Raw genomic sequence first — 9,389 nt, 5'->3', positions numbered from 1 at the left:
AGTAAACTTTTGATAAACGCTTGTTGGGGTTCTTCTCACCAAGACCAACCACCCTCAAGTTCTCGAAGACATATCCACCCCCTCCCCACCAATCATCTATCTCACTTTAGATTTCTCCCTATCTATTGATTCTTCTGTAGTATATGACAAGCCCAAGTCTCTCCCACTAAAACAAAAGAAAACCCTTGATTAGACCCCACTATTTCCTCTAGCTATTATTCTATACTTCTCCCTTTCTCAGCCAAACTCCCGGGGGGGGGGGAGTTGTCTACACTCACAGTTTCCATTTCTCCTCTCACTCACTCCTCTACCCTTGGCAATCTGGCTTCTGACCTTATTCCTCAAGTGAAATTCTCTCTCTCAAGTTACCAATGATCTCCATATTGCCAAGTCTAAAAAGGCTCCATCCTTCTTGACCTCTCTGCATTTGCTACTGTTGTCCTTACTCTCTTCCCAGATACTCTCTCTTCTCTGGGTTGTCCTGACTATTCTCTCTTGGTTTTCATCCTAGCCGTCTGACTACACTTTTCAGTTTCTTTTGTTGGATGAATCTTTTTCCATGTCGTGGGTGCTAGGGCTCTGTCACTGACCCTCTTTTCTCTCTCTTCCCTCTCACTTGGTGATCTCACCTGCTCCCTTGGGTTCAAGTCTCTTTTCACATGGTTTCAAAATCTATGTATCTAGAATCGATATCTCCCCTTAGCTCCAGTTTCAAAACATGTACATTTTGAACTGAATATCTTATAAGCATCTCAACATGTATAAAATAGAATCCATCCTTCTCATAGCTGCCAAGATGATTTTCCTTAAGTGCAGATCTGACCATATAACTCCCCTACTCAATAATCTTCAGGGATTCCCTATTGTCTTTAGGATAAATAGATATTCCTCTGCATAGTTCTTCTCCCCTCCCCGCCCCCACAGTATTTTATTTTTTTCAATTACATGTAAAGACAATTTTTAACATTCATTTAAAAATTTTTTTTTGCTTTTTGGAGGGCAATTGGGGTTAAGTGACTTGCCCAAGGTCACATGGCTAGTTATAGTGTTAAGTGTCTGAGGCTGCATTTGAACTCGGGTCCTCCTGATTCCAGGGCCAGTGCTCTATTTACTGTACCACCTAGCCGCCCCTTTAAAATTCGTTTTTTTAAAGCAATTGGGCTTAAGTAACTTGCTCAAGGTTATACGGCCAGTTATTTTGTGTGGGTGTTATGTATCTGAGGCCGGAATCGATCCCGGGTCTCTTGACTCCAGGGCCAGCACTCTTACTCACTGCACCACCTAGCCACCCCTTTAACATTCATTTTTTAAAAAATTTGAGTTCCAAATTTTTCCCTCCCTCCTCCCTGAGATGGTAAGCAATTTGATATAGGTTATGTATATATAGTATGTATAATATATGTATATTATGTATATATGTATGTATATATTCAACAAATATATACATACATATCTGTATATTATATATAATCATGTAAAGCATATTTCCATATTAGTCATGTTATAAAGGAAGAAACATACCAAAAGGAAAGAAATAAAATAAAAAATAGTATACTTTGATCTGCATTCAGATTCCATCAGTTCTTTCTCTGGATATGAACAGTATTTTCCATCATGAGTCCTTTAGAATTGTCTTAGATCATTGTATTGCTGAGAAGAGCTGAGTTATTCACAACTGATCATCACACAATGTTGCTGTTACTGTGTACAGTGTTTTCCTGGTTCTGCTCACTTATTTTGCATCAGTTCATGAAAGCCTTTCTGGGTTTTTTTCTGAAAACTACCTGCTTGTCATTTCTTATAGAACAATAAATAATAGTATTTCATTACATTCATATACCACACCTCTCTTTAGCTCTTAAAAGTTTCTCCCAATCTCCCCCTCCCAACATCTTTCCAGCCTCATTGTACATTATTCGGCTTCCTGCTCTGTGCAACCTAGCCAAATTGGCTTTCTTCCTTCTTACCAATGTTATTTGATCTCCTAAAGTCATACCTTTGCATTCACTGACTGTCTCCCATACCTAGAATGCACTCCTCCTCAACTCTTCATAGAATCGTTCTCTTCCTTCATGATGCAACTCAAGCACAATCTTCTACAATAGACTTCTCCTGATTCCCTCCCCCATCTACTAGTGACCTTTCTTTCTATCTTTTATTTTAATGACCTTGTATTTATTCTCTTCATCTTTACTCTGATGTATGTACTTATGTATGTACCTGTTGTCTCACTGTTAGAACATAAGATCCTTAAAGGTAGGTGCTATTTCATTCTTTATTTCAACCCCTAGGATCTAACACAGTATAGGTGTTTGATACATGTTTATTAGTCCATTGATTATTTTCTCATTCATTATTTAATTTGAGTTTCACAACACACCAAGTAGGTTAGGTAGTAAAGGTATTATTTATCCACATTTTACAGATCAGGAAACTGAGGCTTTCAAGTTCATCACTGATAGAGCTGGGACTGCCAGTTCTTTTGATTCTGGGCACAGTGCTCCTTCTGCTATGCTATGACTTCTCTTAATGTATGATAGATAGAAAGATATAAATTTTTGAATTCATATTCATGAATGATCTTGGTCTATAGTTCTCCTTCTTTGCTTTATCCTTCCCTGGTTTGGATATAAGACTATAATCATTTCATAAAAAGGAATTTGTGAGAGGGTTTTCTTTCTCAGATTTGCGTAGTAAGGGTATTAATTGTTGTATCATCTACCAAATGAGGGGATTGTACTAAATTTCCCCTAAGCCAGGGATTGTAATTTTTTTGCATGTGTGTAATGTACCCCTTTAGCAGTTTGGTGAAAGCTATTAATCCTTTTCAAAATGTTATTAAATAAGTGGAAGGAAATGACAAATTTCATTTAGAAGTTAGTGAAAATAAAGATTTTTTTTCCAATACAAGTTCAAAGACCTCCTGAAATCTATCCATGGGCCCCAGGTTAAGAACCTCTGTTTTATGTCTTCCAGCTTTAAATCCTATGCTTCTTAGAGTGTAAACTCCTTGACAACAGAGGTTATATAATTTTTCTCCTTTGTCTTCCTAGTGCCCAATACAGTGCAATACACTGTGTACTTAATAAATATTTATTGAATCAAATTGGACTAAAATGGAATGGAATAGTAAAACCAAGCCATAGAATCTTCTTCCCCAGGGACCTCTAAAAGAAAGGTTGATTTGGTGACTGTCCTATCTAGAATCAGGGAGATAATCTCAGAGATAGTTCCCAATTCTCTTTTCAGGTAAATCTACAATTCCATCACTGAAAAAGGCATATGCACCAAGGCAAATGAGTCTTTCTGCTACAGGCCAGCTTGAGAAGTCTTGCCTCAGGTTAGCACAGTGCAACTTAACCTTATTCTTCCTTTCCCCCCTCCCTACAAACTTCAAGTTATTTGGCTTGTTGGAGCAGAGGAGAGAATTATTTCAAGGACATGAGAAGTACACAAGAACTAGGGGAGAAACTAACAACCACAGCCTCAGTACCAGGCATTAGACTGATCCTTTTCAGCATATTCAGTGGGAAACTTGGCGCTTGGGGGAAATGGGCCTCTGACACGCTGCCCTCAGTCTGCATGTATTGGCTGCTGCTCTCAAAAGCATTTGATTTCTCTCCTGCAGATGGAAAATATTTTTCAGCAGAGCCCCAGTATTTGACTGGTGAAACAATAATATTCCTTCTCTGGATGTCAAACATCCAGATAAATAGAAGCACTATCTCTCTCCCTCCTTCTCCCTATTTCTTTCTCTCTCCCCCCTCCCTCTCTGTCAGTCTGTCTGTCATCCTTTCTCCACCACCTCTCCACCCCCTCACCCCTCTCTTTCTCTCTTTTCCCCTTAGGATTACAAAAGATGCTCTGACATCGATTTCTGGAATACATTCGTCCTGTGAGGGCGAGGGCTGAAATTTGCCAGCGGGAGTGCTTATTTAAAAAAAGAAAAAGAAAGTGTGGCCTACTTAAAGTTTACTCAAAATGTTCCTCTCACTCAGGGGAGAGAAAATGTTCTAGCAGGATCCAGCTGTCTCAGTCCTGGGTGGTGGGGGGGGGGGCTTATGGTGACATAGAGTCCCTGCCAATTCATCTGGACTGGGAGGGGCTTCTCTGGGATTCACCAATCCTACTACATGCTGAGCACATTCAAGTTGGGTGAAGTCAACAAGTATTTATTGGAGATATAGTGGGAGTCCAACTATCACTTGGTCCCAAGTGGGGAGGATTGGACTTCAAGAAAAGGAGAACCTTGGAATATAAGCCTGGGGGGACCCTTAGATAGCATTGAACTCAATCTTGTCATTTGACAGATAAAGAAACTCAGGCCCAGAGAGGGAAAATTTATCAGCTAACAAGCATTTCTTATATATAAACCAGACATTGGGCTAGGCACAGGGGGATCCAAAGACAAAACTAAATAGTCTCTATCTTCAGAGCACGTACATTCTATGAGGGGTAATAACATGTACATAGTTAAGTGTACACAAAATATACTTGGGAAAGGAGAGAAGACAGTTACTTAAAATCCCATAATGACTTCATAGCAGAGCCGGGACTAGACAAGAACCAAAGTCTCCTTAACTGTTAGTCCTGAGTTTGAAGATGTGGCAGTTCATGACTTTAAAGAACCTATACTCTAGTCAGGTGTGAAGAGGTCAGCACACATGAAATGATTAGAAAACAACAGAATCTGTTCTAGGATACAGAGGTAGAGGATGTGATGGAGGAGGTGTGCTTTAGAAACTTAGAAAAGAGGTTATGATGAAGCATAAATAACCCTGAACTTGGAGCCACAGGACATGAATCCCAGCCCAGCTCTGCCCTTACTTAATCTGTGTGACTTTGGGCAAATTACTTCAACCCTCTAAGCCTCAGTTTCCTCATCTGTAAAATAAGGGGATTGGACTAAATTAACTCTAAGATCCAGGGATGAGCTGATAAATGTTTAACAACTGGCTTTCCAGATTTGAAAAAAAATGTGTCTGTGACAATTATTTTCTTAAATCTAGATAAACAACAAAACAATAAAGCTAAACCTGATTTGTAGCATTTGCCCATCTCCAAGGCACAAATGCTAAATGAGCTCTTCTGATGCCATTTTAGCTGGCTCTAGCAAACACATTCCTCCCAGCTCTATATCTATGATTCTGTGATCCTATGAACATGGTCTGTATGAATCGATGCAATCTAGTTTAACAGATTTACTCCCCATAGTGATGAATAGGTCCCTGGGGTGGGACTAGACTGGAAATGACTGGATTCTCAAAGGCTATGACTTTGGATCAGAAGCTATGGCAGATCTCACCAAGTTAGAGACCCAATATGAGACTGTAAGTACATCATTGGAAGACCAGTTTTATTGAATTCAAAGAAAGGGTCACCTTGGAAATGACCACCAAGTGAGGAATATCAGAAGAGGGGATTAATGGAACAATGAAGAAATAATGATCAATGGTGTAAGTTAGTTAGAACAGACTCCTTTTGTAGTCATGGAGATACATGAAAATAGAGAGAGCTAGAGTAACTGATTGCTATTCGGAGACAAGGAAGGAGTACATTCTAGATGGAAGTAACCCCTGAGCTCAGCCTTATCCAAACCACACATAATTGGGTCTGAAGTTCCTTTTGTCTATCTCTGACTGAATAATCACTAAGATCTGCAGGCCTTCTCTTGCTCATATTATTAATATCTGGAAAGAGTCGATCTTTGGGGGACATTTACCCATGAAGCTTCTTTTTGCAAGTCAGATAAAGATTGGGACACAGGAGGCAATAATGAGGTAGACTAAAGATATCAGCATCTTCCTGTGTCCTGGTTAGATTAGTATGTCATGTGGTTTGTATATTATTAGAAAGACCCTCTGGTTAGATCACCTTAGGGAGATCTCAGCTTTTAAAAAAATCCTTTGAAATGCTAAACTTTCTGGCTATATTGCTTCCATGCTTAAGGAGCTTCAATGTTTCTCCTTTGCCATGGGATAAAAACAAATTCTTTTGTTTGACATTTAAAGCCTTTGACAATCCCACTGTATTTCCAACCTAATTATACATTACTCTTCTTTATACATTGTACTATCTAACCAAACTAGTCAGATTGGGGTTCCCCATACATAACATGCCATCTCCTGTCTCTGTGCCTTTGAAAAGACTAGCTCCCATGCCTAGAATTCTCCCCCTCTGCACAACTTTGCATCTTGTAATCCCCAGAATCCTTCAAGATTCAAATGCTACTTCCTTCAAGAGTCCTTTCCTAATTCCCCAACTTTAGTGGTCCCCATCCCCAAACACCTTGTATTCATTTTTATATATATACTGTATTTTTTTATCTGTGAATCAGTAGAGTGTAAGCTTCTTGCAGACAAGAATCATCTCATTTTTCCATTCATATCCCCTGCATTTAGCATAGTACTCTAGGACATATTAGACATTTCATAAATGCTCATTGATAGATACCGTGGTGATACATAAAGAGTCAACTACAGTAACCAAATAAATTCAGTTTGAGCATCTATGATGCTAAAGGAATCTTTTGAATTACTTCCACTTTCCTAGCCTGGTTCTGACATTTAACCTGGGACTCAGGAATAGCTTGTACTAAGAAAAAGAGAAGAAGGTAGATACTTTTTTATATAACAGGCCTGAGCATACCACTTGTAATTCCTTTCTCTCTCTATCCCCTATCTTTCTTGCCCACACAAAACATGTTCCATCAATACTGTTGGGCTATAACCAAATATGATAGGTCCATACCTCTGATAGGGTCCATCCACAGTTATGGAAGTTGTTCCTTTAAAATAAGCACACACACACGCACACACACACACACACACACACACACACACACACACACACTTTATACAGTTGGAGTGATTCCAAAGAAGGACAATTAAAACTATTTCGAGTCTGCCATGTGGCAACCATATGTACAGGATTTTCTGGGACAATGCCAACTTAAAATAGTCTCTCTTGTGGTCCCTATATACTATCAACATTGCTAGTAATCAGTGTGGGAGCAGAGGAACATGGTTGATGCCAAGCATCATAGATAAGTATCCAGAGATCTACCTATAGCTAATAAGGAAATAATATTTAAGCAAACTGTGCATTGCCTTCAGAACTGGTATAATCTGGTTAGATCAGTCCCTCTTTTTGCCCATCATAGTGTAGTGTGTGAGAGAGTGGGGAAGTAAATGAACAGGTAAAACTCGGAGAAGCTAGCAACAACCCGTCCATGAGGGGTTGGAGATTTCCTTCCCCTCTATCTGTTGTGTTATTTGATTCATTCATTTGGCAGATCTATATTTCCCTGGGTGCCTGGCATGGTCTATGGATACTTCCTATTAAGTCTAAGATACAGGACAGAGTACAGCTAAGCTGGTCATTGCTGGTGGGTCTGACGATCCAAGATTTTAAGACCAAGTCAGTCATTTAATAAGCACTTATTGATCACCTCCTATATACCCTGGTATATAGCATATACATATATATATATATATATATGTATATAGCTAAGCATTGGAAATACAAAAAGAGACAATAGATAGTCCCTGCCCTCAAGGAACTCAGAATCTAATGGGGAAGACAACATACAAATAACTATGTACAATTGAACTACCCCATGTTTCCCCAATAATAAGACACTGTCTTATTATTTTTTTTGGACAGAAAAACACCAGAGGGCTTATTTTCAGGGGAGGGCTTATTTTAATGAACATTGACAGCAATTTTAATAAACAGGTAAATGTGAACAAAAAAATGTACCTTTATTCAATAATGATCATGTCATCTTCTTCAACAACATTGTCATAAGTGTCCATACCCTGAATTCCGTCCTGGATGTCTTGCGCCTCCATTTCCTTCAGAAGAAGTGGACCCAATCTGTCATGTCCAGCAATATAGCTCTCTTTAAATGAATATGTCTTGTCCAGGTAACCTGCTCATAGTGCCTTGGCGACACAGCTGTCAGTAATTTTATCCCATGACTTCTTCACCCAAGTCACGACTTCTTGCAGACAGGGCTTCATAAAGTTTCCACGCTGATTTCTTTCCATTCTGTTTTCAATGTAGTCATTGACTTCCATGCGCAAATGGTCCTTGAATGGCTTGTTTATTGCAGTATCAAGGGTCTGGAGATAGGCAGTCATTCCTGCAGGAATCATTACTTGATCTATTCTTCTCGCTGCAAGGAAGTTCTTCATTTCTTTAGCGCGGTGAGTGCTGGCTGAATCCCAGACTATCAGACCTCTTTGGTTACCTCGCATAACAAGTGGCAGCATTAAATCAACCCACTTTCTTATAACGGCTTGTGTACACCAGGCTTTTTCGGTTTCAAGAACGTAATGCCAGATACACGTTCAATCTTATCTTTCTTGCCCTTACTGATGATTAGAGGTGTGGCTTTCTTTCCATCCAAACGAATTGCCAAAACACAGGTGACCCGTGCACTTTCATAGCCAGTGGTGGGAATGTAGATTGATGTTGCACCCCTGTGATGAATTGTTGTTTGAGATCCTTGTCCCATAAACACTTCAGTTTCATCCATAGCAATCATATTGCAGGTTTGGTACTTGGAAATGTCGATCCTATCAATAAAGGACTTGAATGCAAGTGCACGTTTAATAACTTCAGCATCTTCCAGCTTAAACAGTGTTGTTGATCTTCTTAGGAACAGTTCATACCATTGAAGGAAACCGTCCAACCAGTGTTGTGATGCTTTGAATCCTTCTGAGACCATTTCAAACTCTGGTGCCATTGAAAGGGCAAATGCTTGAATATCAGCCCTGTGCACAACCAAGGCCTTTGCTTTCCTGTCAGCAATCCATTCACCAATGAGGATCTCCAAGTCAGGATATAAGGGCTGCTGACCTGATCCAGACCTGCACTTTTTCCCTTTTCCCTCATCCACCTGTTGATTGAGGTTATTATAATCTGCTCTCCATTTTCTGACCATTCAAAGATCCAAAAGTTTTTCTTTACAGAAAACTGCAAGATTCTTGCCATGTGACTCCTCTACAATTGCTTTCTTATACTCAACAGTATACGGTAGCTCTTCCTTTTTGTACTCATGTCTGGGGGTCAAAACAGACAGAATAATAAAATTATGACCATCAGTCCTTCTTTTCACTCCATCATGCCCCCTGAGTTCTTCTTTTTTCCTCCATCATGCCCTTTTTATCCTCCATCATGCCCCCTCACTCCCGCTTACATACCGGGTTTTTATGTTGTCCTGCCTCAGCTCTCCTCCGCGGCACTGCTCTCAATGGCGCCAGCAAGCAAATCACTGGGGAAGAACAGGATGACGCGCTCACTGCTGCAGCTCTGATTGGATGCAGCTCGGAGTGCGGCGTGCGTTTCACCGGGGGGGGGGGGGGGACGGTGCATACAGAGGG

At 40.0% G+C, this 9,389-nt stretch overlaps 1 long non-coding RNA gene across 1 annotated transcript; it reads right to left on the bottom strand.

Annotated features, from left to right (window-relative positions):
* Positions 1–7,681: 7,681 nt before the first annotated feature.
* Positions 7,682–9,261, bottom strand: LOC138168528 (uncharacterized). Its single transcript, XR_011170121.1, has 2 exons — positions 9,210–9,261; positions 7,682–9,068 (listed from the first exon to the last, which is right to left on the bottom strand). It is a non-coding gene; the product is annotated as an uncharacterized lncRNA (long non-coding RNA).
* Between the last annotated feature and the right edge of the window lie 128 nt (positions 9,262–9,389).

This window comes from Petaurus breviceps, unplaced genomic scaffold (assembly GCF_028583685.1).
Source record: "Petaurus breviceps papuanus isolate PSGF00001 unplaced genomic scaffold, PetGlider_PUasm1.0 37, whole genome shotgun sequence".
In the NCBI taxonomy this organism is placed as follows: Eukaryota; Metazoa; Chordata; class Mammalia; order Diprotodontia; family Petauridae; genus Petaurus; species Petaurus breviceps.
Note: the sequence above shows the minus strand (reverse complement) of the source record. Positions and strands in the feature narration are given on the sequence as shown.